General features: G+C 47.8%; 1 long non-coding RNA gene across 1 annotated transcript; it reads right to left on the reverse strand.

The window, feature by feature from the left end:
- Positions 1-4,817: 4,817 nt before the first annotated feature.
- Positions 4,818-18,005, reverse strand: LOC147751430 (uncharacterized). The gene is made up of 2 exons (XR_015300015.1): positions 16,379-18,005; positions 4,818-7,005 (listed from the first exon to the last, which is right to left on the reverse strand). It is a non-coding gene; the product is annotated as an uncharacterized LOC147751430 (long non-coding RNA).
- Between the last annotated feature and the right edge of the window lie 3,134 nt (positions 18,006-21,139).

Raw genomic sequence — 21,139 nt, forward strand, 5'->3', positions numbered from 1 at the left:
CATTTAGGAGAGGCGGAGATTAGAGGCCTCTGGTCTCCGGCGCCATCCCGGCTCCATATCAACCTTTTGGAGCTTCGGGTAATCCAACTTGCACTGAAGGCATTCCTTCCCTCTGTCCGGGAAAGTGTGGTGCAGGTGTTCACGGACAACACTACCATGCAGTATTGCAAGTAACAGGGCCCTATGTCAGGAGGCTCTGCGCCTCTGGACATGGCTGGAACATCAAGGCATTACCTTGATGGTTCAACACCTGACAGGTTCTATGAACGCCAGGGCGGACAAACTCAGCCGCCGGTGCATGATGGATCACGAATGGCGTCTGAACTCGGAAGTGGCGCAAGGTCTCTTTCAGCAGTGGGGAAAGCCTTGGTTATATCTACTCGCCACCAAAGAGAACGCGCGATGTCTTCAGTTCTGCGGGTTGGAATTTCCAAGGCGGCTTGGGCATGAAGGTACTGGTATCCCGAGCTACTCAACATGTCTATCGATCCCCCGATCAGACTGCCTCTTCGGGAGGATCTTCTGTCGCAGCAGCAGGGGACGGTCCTCCACTCGAACCTGCCCAACCTCCACCTCCATGCGTGGAGATGGAGCGGCGACAGTTGACAGCTTTCGATCATCCTCCCAAAATCTGTGATGTCATTTTGGCAGCCAGGCGTCCCTCCACAAAAACGGTGTATGCCTGCAAGTGGAACAAGTTTGTGGCATGGTGCACAGCAAAGTCTGTGGATCCCTTCCTGACCATCTTTCCAAAGTTCTTTTGTTCCTTCTTTCCTTGGCCCAGCAGGGCTCTGCTGTGCGCACTATCAAAGGTTATCTTACTGCCATCTCTGCCTTTCTACGGCTTCCAGATCAGCCTTCTCTTTTTAAGTCCCCGGTTGTTAACTGTTTTCTGAAAGTCATTACGCACACTTTTCCTCCTGTGCCATTCATCATGCCTCAATAGGACTTAAACCTTGTCTTGACGTTTCTGATGTGCACTCCCTTCGAGCCCCTTCATAACTGTCTCGTGTCTTACTCTCAAGACGGCTTTCCTGGTAGCTATCACCTCTGCCAGAAGAGTGAGAGAGTTCTAGGCTCTTTCTTCTAAACCTCCTTTCCTTTCTGTTCATCCGGACAAGGTAGTTTTAAGGACCCGTCCTTTCTTGTCAAAGGTTGTCACGCCCTTCCACATCGGGCAGACCATCACTTTGCCCACCTTCTTTCCGCCTCCGCATCCTTCGAAAGAGGAAGAGAGGCTCCACATTCTGGACCCAAAACGTGCGCTCTCGTTCTATCTGAAGTGCACACAACAGTTCCGGGTGGATGATCAGCTCTTTATTGGCTACGTGGGTGCCAAAAAAGGTCGGGACGTGCACAAACGGACCATCTCCTGTTGGGTCGTTCTCTGCATCAAGGCCTGGTACTCGTTGGCTAAGGAGGAGCCTCCGGTCGGGCTGCGTGCACATTCTACCAGGGCAACGGCAGCCACTACTGCCTTGGAACGCAGCGTTTCCCCTTGCAGGACATTTATCAGGCAGCTAACTGGGCCTCGCTGCACACGTTTACCAAGCATTACTGCCTTGACAGTCAAGTCCGGAGAGACTGCTTCTTTGGCCGTTCTCTTCTCTGTGACTTTCTGTTGTAATCCTGTTTGCAGACCCACCACCAAAGTTGGTATTGCTGGGATATCTATTCTAAGGTAAGGAAACTAACACTAACTTGTCTCTTTCAGATGCACAAGTTACTACTTTTGTAACAATATATCTGCAAGAGACATTAGTTAGTGATAGATTCCTTACCAGCGACTGACGCAGAGCTGCATGACTCCACCTACTGATACGCAGAGGTACTGCTAACAAAAACTTTCCAGATCCAGTCTGATGCCTGGGGAAATTCTAAGGTACGGAATCTATCACTAACTAATGTCTCTTACAGATATATTGTTACACAAGTAGTAACTTGTGCTTCTGGTGATGTCCACCTCACTTGGTATCCCAAGTATCACATATCTCGGGTCCATTGGCACTACAAGCCCCAGGACTGTTCCCAACAAATCTACTACCTGCTTCCAGTATAACTGCATCTCGGACATGACCATCCTGTGTGGAAAAGGTCGTCTCTGGCCAGGCAGAATTGGGATTCCTCCCAATCCCATCTTATGCAACCTGTCTCTATCGCAATACATTTGGTGTAGTATCTTGAGTTGAATTAAGCGAAGCCTCGCTTTTATGGCGACTTCTCTGGGGTGCATTAGTGCCACCTCCCAATCTATGTCTTCCATAGGCCTTACTTCCCTCTCCCACCGCGTCTGGAGTCCCACCTGTCCGTCAGGGATGTTGTTATTAATGGTCTTGCAGGTGAAGGAAATCTCTTTGTGTCTCAACTCTTCTTGCAAGAGTCTGCCTTGCAGGGGTGCATATTCCTGGAGTTGTTCACAAGAGGGAATCTCTGCCTGCCAATTGAGCATATTTAAGGAATTAGGAATTGTTTATGTCGTAGTCCTGTTCGAGCTTTGCCCATGTTTTCAGTTTCCCTTTTATGAGGATATCCCCCACTGTGGATGACATGAAGTATTCTTGTTCCTACTGGAGAAATTCCTGTGTTCTAAGTCTAGGGACAAAGACAAACTACATCAGTAGCTGTTAAGGAAGTGGCCCTCTGGATCCATCATGGATGTAAGGCTTTAGCATTAGGAACACTTGCTTTTGTGGCAGCTCCTAAGGCTGGAATGGGAGAAACCACAGTTATGCATTTCCCCTGAGCCAATGGGGGTTCCTTGAGAACAGCTGTTTGGTCTGCAGTCCTTACTTTTTCTCTCAATGCAAAATGCATTTCTGCTTTGGAATATAAATGCAATTTTTGTGCGATCAGTACTGCTCACCTTCAGTAAAGGTGACATATGTATAGCCAGAAGTACACACAATTATGCGGATAACTAGATTTGTTTTGTTTATACAGGTGTGCATGTATTTGGATATAAGTGTGTCTGTTTGAAATGTTGGAATAACTGTAGAATATTCTGTAGTACTCCCATTGTGCATAATCTGGTATGTATTTTGTTCCAAAATTTGAGAAGCCTAATCGTGATTGTGTTTGCAGTAGAGCACACTCCTCTACGAAGTGCTTGGCAAGGCTTCTGCCTTCATTTGATAATTCATATCTTAAAACTGTAGGTTGGTTGGTTAATGAGGACGCGATATGCCCTTTTTATGTCAACACACAAGCCAATGTGACTTTTTCCTTGTTGTTTTTACTCCATCTATAGGTCAACTACCTGTGTTTTGGGTACGTAAACACTACTTTTACTTACCATCATAGTGTAGATCGCATTTTATTTCGATCCTGAGGAAGTGCCCTGATCTAGAAGACAACCATGGCACGAAACATGTCGATCACCAGAGAGCTGGACATACACTACTAGATACATTATTACTAGTCCTGTGCCCCTCTCACTCTTTTATTTTAGGCAGTTTGCCTTCCCAATAAAGTTGTTTAGGACTAACTGACCTATTTTATTGTTCACCACACTCCACATCTACACACTAGGCCTATCACCCCCACTGTACCCACCGGCAGGAACAAAAGATCGCTGACGAAGAGCCCCGGTTCCGTGTGCCCGTCGGGTATTGCAGCGCCGATCTGACGAGGGGCAGGCTCATATGATGAAGCATGACACCTAGCTTGCTGGGTGTGTGAGAGCCCTAGTTCCTAAAAGGGAACCCCCCCTTTTCCCTTCTCACACACTGAGTGGTCTCAGAGCCCCATCAGTAACACCACCTCTCTTTAAAGCCTGCAGCAATGTATGGTGGGCGACAGTGTCAAACGCGGCACTTAGATCTAATAAAATTAGTGCTGCTGTTTGTCCGTCGACCACGTGCTTCCGAATGATCTCGGTGGAATACAGTAATGCCGACTCTGTGGAATAGAGGGCGCGAAAGCCAGACTGAGAGGGGTGGAGGAGATTGTTCTTACAAATGTGCGCTGTCAGCTGTATGTTCACAATCTTCTCTGCTACCTTAGCAAAATAGGGAAGCAGAGAGATGGGTCACAAGTTGTCTAATAGCTCCATGTTAATATGGGGCTTCTTTTGCAAAGGAAGCACCACTGCCTTCCTTCCATCTGTTAGGAACCACTCCTGAGCTAAAAGACATGCTGATAAGATGTCCAATAAAGGGCTTTAATATGTCCAAACTCCCTCTAAGCACCCTTGGGGTCCCTGGATCCCCTAGGTGACCCTGATTTTATAGTAATCACTATCTTTTTAAGGGTGTCCGGGGCAGGCACCAAAAAACCATGGAGATATTGTAATATAGGAACATTCGCTTGATCCCCCTCCCCTCTTAGGCTTGCACGAGCAGAGTCGGGGAAAGAGGAGTAGATCTTTTCTATCTTCGTCGCAAAGTACTCTGAAATCCGATTGCAGGATTTCTCAGATCCCACAACGGGAGGAGCAATAGATGCCAAGGAGGAAATTTCTTTAAAAACCTTAAAGAGTTCCTTAGAATTTTCAGCTGTTTGAATTCTCTCCTTAAAATAGGCTGACTGGTATACTGTAGATACTGTAGATTGCCGGAAAGAGCTTGAAGCTCACTTACATGTCTAGTTGATGTATTGGTGATGAGAAAGACTGCCTTCAAAGTCAGAAGTCTCAAGGGACAGCTGTGCAGTGGCACTAAAGGGTGCACATCAAGAATGTGAGGTCTAAGTTCAAGTCCTACTAAGGCATCACAAAGGGTTCTGGTGGATGAAATGTAGCAAACCTTTAACAAATGTAATCACAGGTGATTTGAATAACAATTGTGTAGCATCAAAAGAACACAAATGATACCAATGTATTATGAATCCAAGTTCTTTTATTCATAGAGGCAGATCCCATCCAACCGTCCTCCCAGCTTTCCTCCAAGCACTTCTCTCCTCCCCATTCCATATTTCCTCATCATTCTGTATGACATACTTAACATTCCATACTACGAAATACCCAGCTACCACACACCTCCTTTAACAAAAACAAAAAAATATAAACACATATACACAACAGATCCATACCATTACACAAGTCTACAATGTTAATTCTAAAAGGTGATACAAATCTTACTACTAAGGGACAAAACAATCTAACATGCCTAACTAAATCATGTTTCTTCTTTTAACATGAAACAACATCCAAAAGAGGAAGAAAAATGATTACTAACATGGGATATTACTTGACGTAATCCTTCAAATACTTTGGCATTTGAGGTTCCCTAGTTACAACACCTTTCTCAGTTTTTTCTTCCTTACCAGTTACCTACTCATTTCAAAAGCTTACCATTCCCTTGTACAAAACAATTCTATTGACGTTCCATATGCCATGTTTCTGAGTTCTGACAGCATTGTTATGTGTTTTAATGACCTGTATTGGTTTTGGAAATCTAAAGCCCTTTCCTACTTGACTTTTTATCATAACCCAGTCACCCACCAATAGCTTTTTTTTTTCCAAAACTGCCTATTTTTATCAAAATGCTCTTTCCTGGATTTTTCGTCTTCCCTTACACACCAGTCTTTATCTATGATATCCCTTCAATCATTGACCCAGGAAGGTTCTTTAGAAATGTTTGGGTACCTTCCCCGGAATAGTTCAAATGGGGTTTTACCCATTGTGCTATCAACTTTTTTTTTTCCTCTTTCTTCCAATTTAATGAATTTGCCTTGACTAACCTTATGGTTTCCTTAGGAACTTTATTTAACCTTTCCACCATTCCTCTTGTCTCAGGATGGTGAAGAGTACATTTCTTGAATTTTATTCCCACTTTCTCGAGAAATTCTTCCTCCCATCGCCCTTAGATACAAATGAACACCATTATCAGTAAGTAGTAATCCTGGGAACCCTTCTCTCCCCATAAGTTACTCTAAAACGTTTGTTACATGTCTTGTCTCTATTTCTTTTGTGAAATATACTTCTGTTCATCTTGAAAACAAATCAATCACAATTACAAACGTTTCTTGTCCATCCCCATGAACTGGACCGAAGATTCTCTTCCTATGGACCAGTCGGACACACCCTGATTATCATGGGTTGTACTCTAGGTTTCTTGTATTTCTCACTTAGTGCACACTGTAGGCAATCTTGCACCATTCTTTCTATCTGCAGGTCCATCCCTGGCCACCAATATGAGGATCGCAACCTTTCTTTTTCTTCATGACACTCATGTGCTAAAGTGCCTTCTATGAGTTTAGTGGGCAGAACTAGCCTTGTCCCCTTAGCAATGAATCATTGTGTAGCTAGCGAATCTTTTATGCACCAAAATTCCTTATAGCCAACAGAACCTTGCCTCTCATCCCTCCATCCAATACACACAAACTGCATCATCTCATTAAGTATTTGGTCAGACTTCAACTCCTCACATCATCTTTCTACAGGAATAACCCTACACCCCACCTTGCATACAAATTCTTATCAAGTTGATCATTTTCTTCTTGTTCATAATTATATTCAGAAACCAATCTAGAAAGTGTGTACACCACTTTATTATCTCGAAATTGTATTCCTGCAATGCAATGACCTACTTGGTTATTCTTCCTGATACTGGCTTAATATCTTTTTTTTAATTTATATTTCACAAAGAGGTTTGTGATCAGTTCTGACTTCAAAGGTACCTCGCCATAAAAATGACTTTAATTTTCTTATTGCTCAAAAAACAGCAACAGCCTCTCCCTCACAGAGTATATGGTTTCAACATCTTTTAAACTATGTGAAATGAACAGGATGGTATTCATGCCATTAATGTCCACTTTGTTGTAACACAGGCCCCAATCCTTTAAAACTGGCTTCAGTTGTTATCACAGACTTCCTTTTAGGATCAAAAATCTTTAATTTGTGTGCACGACTGAGTTCTTTTTTCAATATTTGAGACTCTTTCTCACAGTCTATGTTCAAACAAATGCAACCCCTTTTTATAACAAACTTCTAATGTTAACACTCAATTCTGCAAAATCCTGAATAAGCTTACATCCATGGGAAGTGTAACAAACTCCAGTACGGATCTAACTAATCCAGAGGCAGGGGAAGACGGAGACAACATTGGCAACAGCCCTGGCAGGGACCCCCACAAAACCACAATTTTGAACCCCCCCCTTTTCGGGCCTATACAACCCCAATACTACTGTTACCCTTCCATCTATGCCCCAGGACACATGCCCTTCTACCAAGGCAACCAAAACCAGAGATTTCCTTTTTTATCACAGGGCTGAAGACCACGCGGCAAGAGACGGAACACCGCACAAGTCCACTGGGAACCGGAAGAGGAACCAGTGAGCTCCAACACCAGGAACAAGTCCCGAGAAGAAGCAGGACCAAGCAAGTGACACCTTCTAGAATCTCTACGCCCTTGGTTTTTAATATCTCAAGCAAACAGTTGACCGACGATGAAACAGAAGTCCTTAATAAAGGCCTTTCCTTCGTCCCCACATCCAGGCTTGACCCTTTCAAACTACACGTAGAACTTGCAGAGTTCTTCCGAACATTGAAGCTCAAAGCCTTTTTTGAGACAAAAGATAACACAACCAGCCCTGAAGATGAGGTCCCCAATGAGACAGGTCTCAGGCAGAAATCCAACTTCATTCCACCGCTGGTCAGCATCCCTGTGGAAATCGCAACCTTCGAGCAGGCAGTTTACACAGAGGTGGAAAAATTGCAACATAAGAACACATTCAATAACCTGTCTCACCAAGCACATGAGACGATTAAACGCCTACAGAATGACCAATCTCTCGTCATCAAGCGAGCAGACAAGGGTGGAGGCATTGTCCTCATGGACAAAACGGACTACGATAAGGAATGCCGTAGACTGTTTTTTTTTTTTTTTTTTTTTTTTTTGGGAAAACCTTTATTTATAGAAAAAGTACACCGCTATTCAGCCATACATCCCGGAGGCCAGGCAGCATTGAGGCAGCAGGTAAATTCGTGTACAAAACTGTCTGCAGAAGCGATCAGGTTTAATTTTCAAATAGTGCAAAACTTAGAAATAAATAAACCAAAGAATAAGAAAGCCTCAAAGGCTAGAAAAAGAAATGCGTGTAAAACAAGAAAGGAAAGGAAAAGAGGAAGAGAGTAGGCTGAGGACAGTTCAGAGACAGTGGACTTGTGTCGCGGGGAGAGGTCGAGGGCTACACACCCTAGGCAGCTCACAATACTAACAGCAACAGTGGGACGTGTGGGGAGTGACACAACAGGATAACCAGTTCGGAACCACGGGTAAGGGGCACTACGGGGACAACTGGGTATCAGAGTCAATCTCCACAGGGGGTGCGCAAATATCACCTCGATACGAGTTCCAAGCTCCCCACACAGACCTCCACATTCTAGGTTTGCCCCTGGCCGCGTACACCGTCTTCTCCCGCAGCATGCACCAGTCCATGTTGGTTTCCGATAAGCTAAGCGAGGGAGGAGCCGGCGCACCCCACTTCTGAGCGATGTCTCTCTTGGCCACCATGTTGCCCAGGGTGACCCAACGGGTCTGGGCAACACTATAATCATTTGGGCCCCAGATGTTGAGGAGGCATCGCCGGGCCTCCGCTGGCAGGGCCACTCCAGTCACCTCCCTCATCACTTCATGCACACGTGCCCAGTAACGAGTGACCCCAGGACATTCCCATATAATGTGCATAAAGGTCGCAATCATACCACATCCTCTCCGGCACATACCATCCAATGAGAGCCCCATATGTATAAGTTTGGGGCCCGTGACATACACTCTGTGCAGTATCTTCAGCTGGACTAGGCGGAGCCGCGCCGATATGGCCACCTCCCGGGGGGAGGAGACCGCCGACTGCCATTCCTCATCGTCCACCTCTCTGTCATCATTCACCCAGAGCTCCCTCAATCGCACCAGCAAATCAGCACGCACATTAATGAGCTTCTTGTATGTTAGGGAGATAGCGCTGTCCGGCATGTGACCGTCCAGTACCCGATCCTCCAGGGGTGATGACTCAGGTACCGTCTCCCCCTCCGAAATGTGGGAAGAGAGGGCATGTCTAAGCTGGGCATGTCGGAAGTATTCCGTCGCCCCCAGTTGGAACTCAGACTGTAATGCCTCAAAAGACTTGATCCTTCCCCCGGCCACCATGTCCCCCACCTTAGATATACCAATAGTGTCCCATCTGTCGAAGCCCTTGGTATGCCACAGTTTCCCCAATATGTCTGAGTCATACAGTGGAGTGGCCATGGTAACCTTATCTTGCCAGCCCAAAGTTTTAGTGACTGCCCGCCATAAGTGTACCACCGTCTTAGTGGGACCAGTCAGCTTCCGATCCAGAGACCTGGAATAGAGCGCTCTATAGTAATTCCCGTCACCCATGAGCCACCGATCCATGGCATAGCCCGGGCTGATCGCCGGGCCATAGAGGCCATGGTTGATCGCCGCGAGCTGAGACGCCCAATAGTAGCGCCGTATATCAGGCAAGGCGATACCCCCATCATAGCACGGTATGGTCAACTTGACCAGCGAGATCCGTGGTCTACCATCCCACAACAACGCTCGCTGCAAGGATTCGATCTCCCCAAAATATTTAGCCGGTACAGGGTCCTGGGTATTCTGAAGAGCATATAGGAAGCGTGGCAACGCCATCATTTTGAACAGCGCGGCCCTGCCCATCAGGGAGATCGGTAGCTTTTTCCAGCCCTCAACGTCTCGGCGCAACCGTGCCAGAGGCGGAAGCAAGTTATGGGAATATCGGGCTCGGGAGTCCCGCGACACGTAAATGCCCAAGTACCGAAAGCCCAGCTGGGCAATCTGTATTGAGCACCCATGGGGAAGGCGCGGAGTGTCTCCGCACAGCGTGTACAATGAGGACTTGGACCAGTTGATTACCAGGCCCGAATGGGTACCGAAGGTTCTCAGCAGGTCAAAGACTACTATGAGCGAGCGACAGGGGGAGGTAAGGTACAGAAGGATATCGTCCGCATAGAGCGACACGCGGTCCTCGAATCCTGGAGACCACGTTATCCCGGTGATGTCTGGGTGCGTCCTGACCCAAGCCGCCAGAGGCTCAAGTGCCAGGGCGAACAGGAGCGACGAAAGTGGGCATCCCTGTCTAGTACCTCTGTGTAACGCAAAGGAGGCCGACAACCGACCATTAACAGCCACGTTAGCCAGCGGGGCAGAGTACAGGAGCTGGACCCAGCCGATGTAAGCGGGTCCAAACCCCAACTTGGCCAGGACAGCCCATAGGTAATTCCACTCCAACGAATCGAAGGCCATAGTGGCATCAAGCGAGGCGAGAACTGTGGGTTCACTAAGAAGGTGAGCCCGTGCCATGACCGCGTGAAGCCGTCTCAAGTTGAGCGCCGTATTGCGGTGCGGTATGAAGCCAGACTGGTTCGGGTGAACCAAGTCCGAGATCACTCCCACCAGCCGGTTGGCCAACAATTTGGCCAGAATCTTGGGTTCGGCGTTCAAAAGTGAGATGGGTCGGTACGACCGGCAAAGATCACGTGGTTTCCCCTCCTTATGTATCACCACAATGGTGGCGAGTCGTTGGTCGAGAGGGAGCTCTCCGGCCTCGCGGGCCGCAAGGAACATACTCAGCAAGGGTGCGGCAAGCGTGTCAGCCTTAAGTTTATAAAGCTCCACCGGAATGCCATTGGGCCCCGGCGCCTTGCCGGAGCGCAACGATCGGATCGCCAATGCCACCTCGTCGACGGTAAAGTCCCGATCCATGTCATCCCGCTCGATATCTGAGAGGCAGGGAAGTGCGATGTCTTCCAGAAGGAAAGCCGAAGCAGACTCCGGTAGAGGATTGGCGGAGGTGTAGACCTCCTCAAAGTACTCCGCAAAGGACCCAACTATGGCTGCCGGGTCTGTTAAGGACAGACCGTCCTCACTCATTATCTCCGGGACTACCCGGGACGCGAGCTCCCGTCTGTCCAGCCATGCCAAAAGCTTGCCAGCTTTGTCTCCCGAGTCGTATATCCTGCCCTGTTGCTCCCTGCTCAAGGCCTTTGCAGCGTCAGTGGCAGTTGCCCGGAGTTCAGACTGTTTAAGGGAGAGGGCGTGCAGTAATTCGGGAGACGGACCCAGTGCTAGCTGAGAATTTAAGTCGGCAAGGTCGGACTCCAGCCGCACCACATCCTCGTCCCGCCGTCGGCGGGCCTCAGCGATCAGAGAGAAGGCCTCGCCGCGAAGCACGGTTTTAAAGGCCTCCCAGAGGGAAACGGCAGAGTCAACAGAGCCAGTATTCTCGGCAAAGTACCGTTCTATAGCTTTAGCCAGGAGAGCCCTGGTCTTCGGGTCACGAAAGTACCATGGATTTATGGGAGCCACCCGCGAGGTCGCGGGTATCTGAAAGTCGAAGGAAACCCAAACCGGGGAATGATCCGAAATGCCCCTGGCTAAGATACGAGCGGTGGAAACAGACTGTGCCTGGGCCGCCGGGGTGAGAACGTAGTCTATTCGAGAAAGGCTGCCATGGGCACCAGAGAGGAAGGTGTACTGCCGCTGGGTGGGGTGCATCAAACGCCAGCAATCAACCATCCCCATGGAGCCCAGGAAATCTGGGAGCCGGGACTGAGAAGTACGCAGGTCTCTGGATGGGAAGCGGTCCAAGTCCCCTGAAACTACGGAATTGAAGTCACCACCCACGATTAACAATCCTTCGGGGAGACCTAAGATGGCGCCACCCAGATCCCTGAAAGTAGTCTCCTGCAGCCCCGGGGGAATGTAAACCGAAACCAAAACTAACGTGCGGCCCTCCCATTTACTCACCACCGCCACATATCTGCCCCTCTCATCAACAAGCATAGACTCCACCTCCAACGGGAGGGACATGCGCACCATGATGCCCACCCCCCTGGATCCCGAGGAGAACCCCGAATGCGCCACCATTTTGTACCCACGTCTATTCAATGCTTTACACGCTTGTCCCACTAGATGGGTCTCCTGCAGGAAAACTACATCTGGCGAACATCGTTTGAGCAGTTGCAACACAATCCCCCTTTTAATGCGGTCCCCTAACCCGTTCACGTTCCAGCTCAACAAGTTAAGAGATTTACCCCCCATCATCAAGGACGTTCCGCCCCCTCCCCCCCCGCCCGCAATGGCGCCCACAATGGTATCATAGCATTCCGATGAATCCTCAGCCAGAACAAAGAATGAAACAAGTAAAGAAATAGAAAAAACACACCCCAACTGCCCACCACCCTGCACCCCTGCATTAGACTATAAGCCACCCCAACTAGCAGTGTGCCTGTCGCCCCTTAACTAATCTACAAGAAGCCCACAGAGGAGAAAGGAGGCATCCTATCCCCCCCCCGTCACCCTCCATAGTACTGACAAAAGATTCAAACCGATGGCAGCAATGTCTTAAGTCGATGCCCTTTGCGGCAACTCAGCTTTCAGAGAGTCAGGTGACTGAACAATCATTCCTGTGCTTCCGCGCCTCCGGTGGTCTCCTCCGTCTGGTCAGTCGGTTCATGTCGTTCTTGGGGCAGGGTATCAAGCCAGTGCCCTGCCTCGTCCGGAAAGTCGAAGAACAAAGTCCGGTGGTTATGTTCGATGCGAAGTTTGGCCGGATAAAGCATAGAGTAGCGCAGGCCCAAGTCTCTTAATCTCCTTTTCACCCCAGCAAAACTCTGGCGTCTTTTCTGTACTGCCTGAGTGAAGTCCGGGAAGAAGTTCACATCCGAATTCTGGAAGCGCAGCGGGCCCGCGGTCCTCGACGCCTGCAGGATAGCGTCTCTGTCCCTATAGTTGAAAAGTCTTGCGATGATAGGGCGAGGGGAAGCGCCCGACTTCGGCGGCCCTCCCGGTACCCTGTGGGCCCTTTCCACCGAAAAGAACTTACTCAGGCCCCCCGGCGCCAAGTTCTTAACCACCAGGTCCTCGACAAAGAGTTCAGCTGAGTCCTCCTCGGCCTTCTCCGGTACCCCGGTGATGCGGACGTTTTGGCGCCGCGCACGACCTTCAAACTCGTCCAGTCGGCGAGCCAGCAGCCCATTCGCCATCTTCAGGTTGCGCACCTCCGTCTGGATGTCGGACACATCAGTGACCAGGCTCGAGGTCTTGAGATCCAGCGACTTCACCCGGTCGTTAGTTTTCCCGAGGTCGGTCCTGATGAGGTTTAAATCGATCTTCAGAGAGTCAACCTTGCTGGACAGTTCCTCGCCGAGAGCGTGCATCTCCGTCTTCACCCCCGTTACCGCCCCCAAAACATCTCGAAGCGTTATTTCGGAGTCGTCCGGGGATTCATCCCTTCTCGGGTCTTTAGTGCGGCCCGCCAGTCCCGGTGATCCCTTAGACTGGGAGAATCGCTCCGGAATGGTGGACTGGGACTGGGTCGGTTTTCTGCTGACTCGCTGAGACTTGCCTTTGTCCAAATCTCCTCTGCCCGCCATGTTGGCACGCTCGGGCTTGGTGGTCAATGGGGGCGAAGAAGCCTTGTGGCGTGCGCGCAGTATGCGTAGTGGAGACACCAAGGTCCGTCACTGAGGCCACGTAGCATTAGTGGTCAGACACCAAAGGCATTCACCAGGGAAACGAAGCACAGGCAGGGAGGCACCATATGAGGACACCGCTGTACCCCTCAGCGTTCGTCAATGACACGGGCGGAGCCTCCGGGGTCCGTCGGGCTAACTAAGTCCAGGAATGTCGGATTTTCATTCCGAAAGCGGGTGCCGCCTCAGGACCGGCTCAGCAATCGATTCCCACGGTCGTGGGACAGGATGGGTAGCAGGATTATTGCGGAGGATCGGGAGGTCTTCGGAGCTCCGAGCTCACGCGGCCATCTTGGTCGCCGGCGAAGCTCCTCCCACATGCCGTAGACTGTTGAGTGACACCAGGAATTACAAATGTCTCAAAAAAGACCCTACAGAAGATCTACGCAACACCATTAACACCCTGGTAAAAAATGCGAGTGATGTGGAGCACATCTCAAAGCAAGAGGCCAACTATCTTTGCACAAAAAATGCAAAAGTACCGTACTTCTATACAGTCCCAAAAATTCACAAAGGAGTCATCCCCCCACCAGGAAGACCCATTGTATCTGGGATCCAATCCATCCTGAAACCACTATCACGATTCTGTGATTTCTTTCTCAACCCCATGGTCCAAAAAACACCATCATACATAAAGGATACCAAACACCTCCTCAACGCCATCAAAGACACCAACTTTGACATAAAAGCAAACCAAAATGGACTAATCACCACAACTTTCTACAAACCGACTGCAAGGAACTCTCTCCTCAGATTTGAGATTTTCCATCCGAGACCCCTAAGGGAAAACCTCCCCTACGGGCAATTTTTACATCTCAGACGCAACTGCAGTCACATCCAGGACTACAAGCAACAAGCTACAGCCCTGGTCCACAAACTGGAAGACAGAGGATACCCTGCCAGAATTATAAAAACCACCTGCAAGAGGGCTCGTAATCAGAATAGGGAAGCACTACTGGAAACAACCATAAGGGCCCCTGAGGAACCACGACTTCCCTGTGTGACAACATACAACACAGCATCTAACCAGGTCTCCAACATCATCAACAGAAACTGGAAAATCATCAACACGGGTACAACAAACTGGGAAAAACCCCGTTTCGCCTACAAGAGAGCGAAGAATCTCAAAGACCAACTGATCCATACAAGACCAAGACCCACTTCCTCTCCGCCCAGCAGCACAATCCTCAACGCCTGGGGCCTTCCCAAGCTCACAGGCCACCAGCCATGCAATAATTGCAGCGTGTGCCATCTGACATCAGCATCAAAAACCCTAAATCTAGAAACAGGAAAAACCTGGACACAACGACAGTTCACTAACTGTAACTCCTCAAACCTAATATACCTGATTACCTGTAGATGTGGACTCCGATACATCGGGATGACGTCTAGGAAAGAAAGGACAAGAATGACAGAACACAGAAGTACTATCCGATGTGGCAAAAATATCAGTAAACTGACGGATCATTTCCTAACTCACAACCACACCCCAAACGACTTCACATGGACAGTCATTGAACAATTTGACCCTACAAATAATAACAACAAATTCCTCCTCCAAAAAGAACAGCGATGGATATACCTTCTGTCCACCCATACAAAGGGCCTGAACGATTCCATTCCGTGGAACTCCATCAACCTGTAAAAAACAATTGCTTCCCTGTGCCCTCTGCCTCTCAGTCTATCACAGAGTCCCCCTCTGACACTCGTAACCAGAAAAAGTAAATAGTGCTCTCGAACTCAGGTGCTTATACAGCGCCTACCCTTCGGAATCACCGCACGTGCCCACAACGTGCAACCATAGACGTGCTAATCGCTCTTGCACATGCGCCCCACAAGCGCGTCTTTGAAATCAACTGCAAGCCTAATGCGCGCATGCGTGCAGAACGCTCCCGAGCGCATGCGCATAACAAACAATGACAGTGCAGTCAGCGCGAGCGCATCCCTCCCTCTATTTCCACTTATCCCAGGTGGAACCAACGACCGGGGCTACTTAAACCTGAGCTCAAGGTCCTCACTCCCTCGTTCCGGGCACCGCAGAAGGACGATAGGTCCAAGGAGGATCTAGACCCGGGAAGACCGTGAGTAACTCAACACTACCACTACAACTGGGGTAAGCTACCTCTTTTCTCCCTACAGGTTGGATGTAAACCATTAGTTTCACTATCCTTGTCCTAGGGTCTCTTTCTCTGCCAGGTGACCCAAGGAAGCTTTTGACAGCAAACAGCCAATGTGAGGATACCTACCTCTACTTACCTGTACCTCACAAATGCCATTATCCGCTGTCCTTGCTCACCACAACAATTGGTTCTTATTAAAACCCATGTAGGTCAAATATGACCACACCATAGCCGCATATAGGTCGTTCACTCACCTTACAAGTCGGCTACAAAATGTGATTATATTTTTCTCACAATACTAAAATGACTCTTCTTTGTATGTTTGTCTCTGTCCTTGTTATATGTAGCAAAACTAGAGGGAATCCCCCTCTTACATGTAATCGCACCTTAGAGAGTGCGACACATAAACCAACAACACAAACACTATAATTTAGTTTCTTGCACTTTATACACATACTCACTTGGTCCTGAGGAAAGCCAGTTTTAAATTTAATAAGGCCTGGCTGAAACATGTAGACCACACAAGACGCAGGAGGTCATAATTCGCACTCCACCGCGTCTAACTGCCTTTTATTGCTAACAGAGGCCCAGTCATTAAACTTATTTATTTATCCTCGGGTACTGGGACCTACTGTATAGCTTTTAACTTCACTTTCTCACTCACGACACTGCACACTCAGCGAATATACCAGCTCCGCAGTAATCTGGCGTCGAAGTACACCCGGGACACATTCGGTGTCACTGTGGTGGCCCCGATGATGAAGCATGCCACCAACTAGGTTGGTGGGTGAGGGCTTCATGAACAAACCAACAGGTTTGCCAGCTAGCGTACTTCTTTGAGTCCCCCTCCCCCTGTAACTATAGCTAGTCCTATTTGATCATTACATAAGTGTAACAAACTAGCATTTCTTCAGTTTTATCGTAAGGTAAGATTACAGTCACTCAATCTCGTTACAAGTTCTCGGACTTGAAAATTGTATTCATCAGGGGCCCTGCCAAAAAGAAGGATGTCATCCTGGTACACACACACTCCCTGTGCACGCCTCATAACCCTTCCATTACATGCTGAAACACCAATTTGAAAGGCAGCCTGACCTATTTGAATATTCCAAAAGGTGTTAAAAAGGCAGTAATGTCTCTGGAGGCCTCCTCCAACTCAACCTGATGGTAGGCTGAAGTGAGGTCAATAGTGCTAAACACCTTTGCTCCTCCCAATAACATCAATTCTGAAATATTCAGAAGAGGATATTTATCCATCATCACATTTTTGTTCAGTTGTCTTAAGTCTACACATAAACACAGACTACCATTTGATTTTCCTAGCTGCAACTGGTGTGAGCCAATCTGTTCTTCAATAATTCCATTAGCCTTTAAGTGTTCTTCTCTCCACCTTCATCTCATATCTGAAAGCTATGGGAATTTGTTTTACATTACAACATACAAGTTGTGCCCCCAGAATTAACTGTATTCTATGCTTATAGTCTCAAAAAACCTAGACCATCTCTGAAAATGTTAGGGAAACCTTTCTTTATTTCTTCCAAGAAACCCCAATCAGGAAGTATATCCACCTAATTTTGATCTGCTTTATCTTTTAAATAAATTGGAGGATCACCATTAGGATTTAACATCACTCCGAGATCTCTTTGATGTGGCCAACAAATTATGCTATCCCCTTTCTTAGCCACAAAACATTGCTGATATTAAATTACTCCACAAAGTACCCATTCAGCTCGATAGGTTCACCCCCATTAGCACAAGGTTTTATAACGGGTTTAAGTAACGTGACGGTGCCTCCCGTTTTTTCCTCGATAAAACCTATCTGAAGTATAACGATCATTGAACCTAAATCAAATAAATCTTTAGTATTCGCCCCTTGCACCAATATAGTGTCAACAGGACTAGATTTCCCTTAATCTACTACCTGCAAAAGTCAGTGCTTTCACTTTACTGATCATCAAGGACATCCACCTTCTTGACATTTGCTTTAAGTTTTTTCATTTTGCACACCACCACAAAATACCTTTCTTTTTACATGTCGTGCAAGAAGCTTTAAGCGCAGGACACAACTTCTCATTTGCACAACTTCTCAGTTTTGTCACATCTGTAAGATTTCCTCATAGTTACTTTTCTTTTCCATCTTTGTTTTGATTAATCATTTTTAATTTGTCTCAAGCTGCATGTACACTTTGTTCATGCCCATGATCTTTTTAGATAACCTCAGCACATTTCATAGAATGCTCGATTTTCTTGGCTGACAGTAGAACTTCCTCAAGTGTGGGTTCATCCTTTAACCCTAACTCTTCTCTCACTTTTTCAATATTGTATTCAAGCGTAAACTGATTACGGATCCTTTCTTCCAAAAAACATGCAAATTTGCATGAGGAAGCGAGTCTCCATAAATCAGTCACCTAAGATTCAACTGACTCTCCTTCCTTCTGCACTATCCTACCAAAGTGATAACCAATAATGCTCAGTTTTGGTAAGTGATGATTGTATAATTTTTTAATACATATCTCATATTCATTTAAATCTTCAGATTCAATTTCAGAGATTTCTGGAAGATGGCCAAATACTTCCAGAAACCTAGGCAATGAAGAAGAGCTCAATTTTATAGGCAGTGTACCTGGCCTTGTTAAAAAGAAAGGTGGAGCAGTAATATGCTGTATGACTGTAATACACTATATCACACACATGAAAAATATAGAGTAACATGTCCTTCCCTAGAAAAAAATACAAATGTATAACATTTCTACAAGAAAATAATAATATTTTTCATTTATGCAAGTTTTTATGTGCCAATCACTGTGCGCGGCCTCCTCGAATGTAATGTGCTAATCACCGGATCAACATCAAATTTGGCAAAATCCGGCAGTGTGCATGTAATTGTGAATAAAAAAATGTTTAAATCATTATTATTCGACTTAGTTGAATCATATGCCACAACACAAGCTCCAATGAAGACACGCTGTTAAATCCGAAGTGTGCTTGTCACTTGGAGTCCTGTATTACATGCTACCCATGCTCCCAACACGGGAGGCGTTCTCTCAGGTAAGTGCTTCAGCAGCCCAAGCCCTGTGACGTCTGACGTCCAGAGAGAGATAGAAAGAGATAAAACGTGATGACTCGATGCGGATTTCCAAGGGGGAGCATTCCAGAAGACTGCACATTCAACCAGCACTCCCCAGGTGAGCCACGAGGTATTCCAATGCCACAAAGACAACGCATGCAACAGCAGGGCCACCGTCAGCCAGGGAGCCTTTACAAGGCTACTACCCATACAGTTTTAAAATGCCACAATGCCAGCTAGGGTGACCAACTGGCATGGTTGTAAATTCAGGATGGTGAGTGTTAAAATTCAGGACAAAGGGTCAAAATTCAGGACAAAAATTCAGGACGGAAGGTCAAAATTCAAGACAAAAATTCAGGACAAAGGTACGTTTTACAGACACTACGAAGGAGGTTGCAAAATGGTATATTACAGGCAGGGCACCAAAAGGGCATGAATCCCGACCACACAGCCCTGAAGTGGCCCGATCGAGCACGTACCTCAGTGGCCCATAAGCTTTCCCTGCATGGTGGCCCTAACCCGCATCCTCCTCCGTCTCACTCCGCGCCGCCCGTCACCAGGCTAGGAGGGTACCGGTAGTTCTTGTAGCCGGGGAGGGAAGAAAGGGAGTGCAAACGCCATAGGCGTCGACACACCACTGATCGTATTTTTGCCGTGGGCCCCAGGCCGTAAATATTTCAATTTAGAGACGCCCGCAACTTGTCACTTCCCAGCTCGTCAGGGAAGCGCCCCGTACTCACAGTTCGCCCGCGGCAGGTGTCGCAGCCCCGGACCTGGTCCCAGGGTGTGTTCAAGGGGCCCAGCCGCAGTATCCTCGACACTCCGGCAGCCTCCAGCTAGTGCCAAGGTGGGCTTCCACCTCAGACACGGCTGGGCCTCGGACCCACCTCGATCGCGTCTGGCGCACTCAGTGCAGATTGGGACCATCGTCCGCAGCGGAAGGAATGCATTCTCCTGCAGGGGCAGCAGGATTGTTTTCCCGGGGCTTTAATGCGGGCTGTAGCTCTCTTCAGCGCGGTAATCCTCAAGACCCCACAACGTGCTAAAGCCCAGGCAGTTGTCAAAGCTCTTATTCTGGCTCTCTGGTGGCACACCCTGGTGGCGGGGGCCCACTCAGGTCGTGCAGTGGGATAGCTTTTCGTCGCTAGGTTCAGCGGCAGCAGTATGTGCCTTTCAGCGCCACTATACGGCCTCTGATGTCAGGGCTCATCGTACCGGGCCTCCGCCCCTCGTGCAGCTAGGCCCCGCAGTGCGCAGTCATTCTTCAGACGGTTTTTCTCCTTGGATTTATTGTGCTCCACTTTCTTAGCGGGCCTGCACCATACTGCTCTGCTCAGGGATCGGTGGCAGGGAAGAACAGAGGCAGCTGAACCCCTGATCCAGTAAATTCAGCACGATTAAAGGATCCTGCAGCGGAGCAATCTTAGGGTCTTACCTAAGTTTAGAAGTAGCATATATAACCTCCCTATTGTTAGTCTTCATCCCTCAGCTTTTACTTGTATGCAATGACTGGTGATCCCCAAACTGTGGTACTAATTCCGTTTGCAGGTTCTAGGTGCATTATTAGGGCTTATTCATGTGCTTTGTCATGCCTCTTGGTGTGCATTTATAAATTAAAGTGCTCAGTGCAAGTTAGTGCCTGCTGTGTCACAGCCTGTCCCCACATTTATTAGGCCCGAGACTGCTCGTCAAGTGCCAGCCTAATTATGTGCATGAACTTTGCCATTCTTGCTAAGTTGGTTGTATCAGTTTTGGTGAAGTACAGATCTGATGCCTTCATGCAAGTTCTCAGTCTCTTGGCCTTAAACTTGGGCAAAGCAACCGTTGTCGATCCAAGGCCAAAGTGGGACAGCAGCGCAACAAATGCAACCATGATTCTTTCCTGTATGAATATAACCTGCATGAGGCATTTTCTCAATTTTGTTAAAATCTGTTATTCTAAATGCTATGAGCCGCATGAAGAGAATTTTCCTGTGTGCCTGAACTGACCATGCTTCACATGGAGAGGGCAAGGCTTTCCCATAGATATATGTTGGGTCCAATGCCACGGTGATGGGTGTGAGCTGAAAAGTTCCCATATCCATTTCAGATGAGAGAATCTGTACCTGCCTCTCCACCGCTTTTTTGTATGCCGATATCGGGATTGAGGGTAGGTGCAGGCTTTCAGCTTGTATCCTCAGGCTGAAGATTGCTTGATCCAGCTCGAGACGCCACAGTGAATGTTCTTCCTTAAAGATCGTTCCCAAGGTATGTTTGAGTGAGTTTTCTCGAGCTCTTGAAAATCTGATGTAAAACCTCATAAGCTCCAATTCAGGACTCCCAAGCCCTAGCTCCAGTCTTAGCCTTGCTCTTCTGTCTTGCCATGGGGCTAGCATCACTAATTTGTATGCTTTGGCCTGTACTGCTGTTATAAAGATGTTCAACGCACCCAGAAAGGCCAGGTGGCCGTAACTAATTGCCGGGATAAGTTTCACTTTCAAGACCATTGGCATTGGATCAGCT

Source organism: Lissotriton vulgaris, chromosome 1_1, assembly GCF_964263255.1.
Source record: "Lissotriton vulgaris chromosome 1_1, aLisVul1.2, whole genome shotgun sequence".
Classification (NCBI taxonomy): Eukaryota; Metazoa; Chordata; class Amphibia; order Caudata; family Salamandridae; genus Lissotriton; species Lissotriton vulgaris.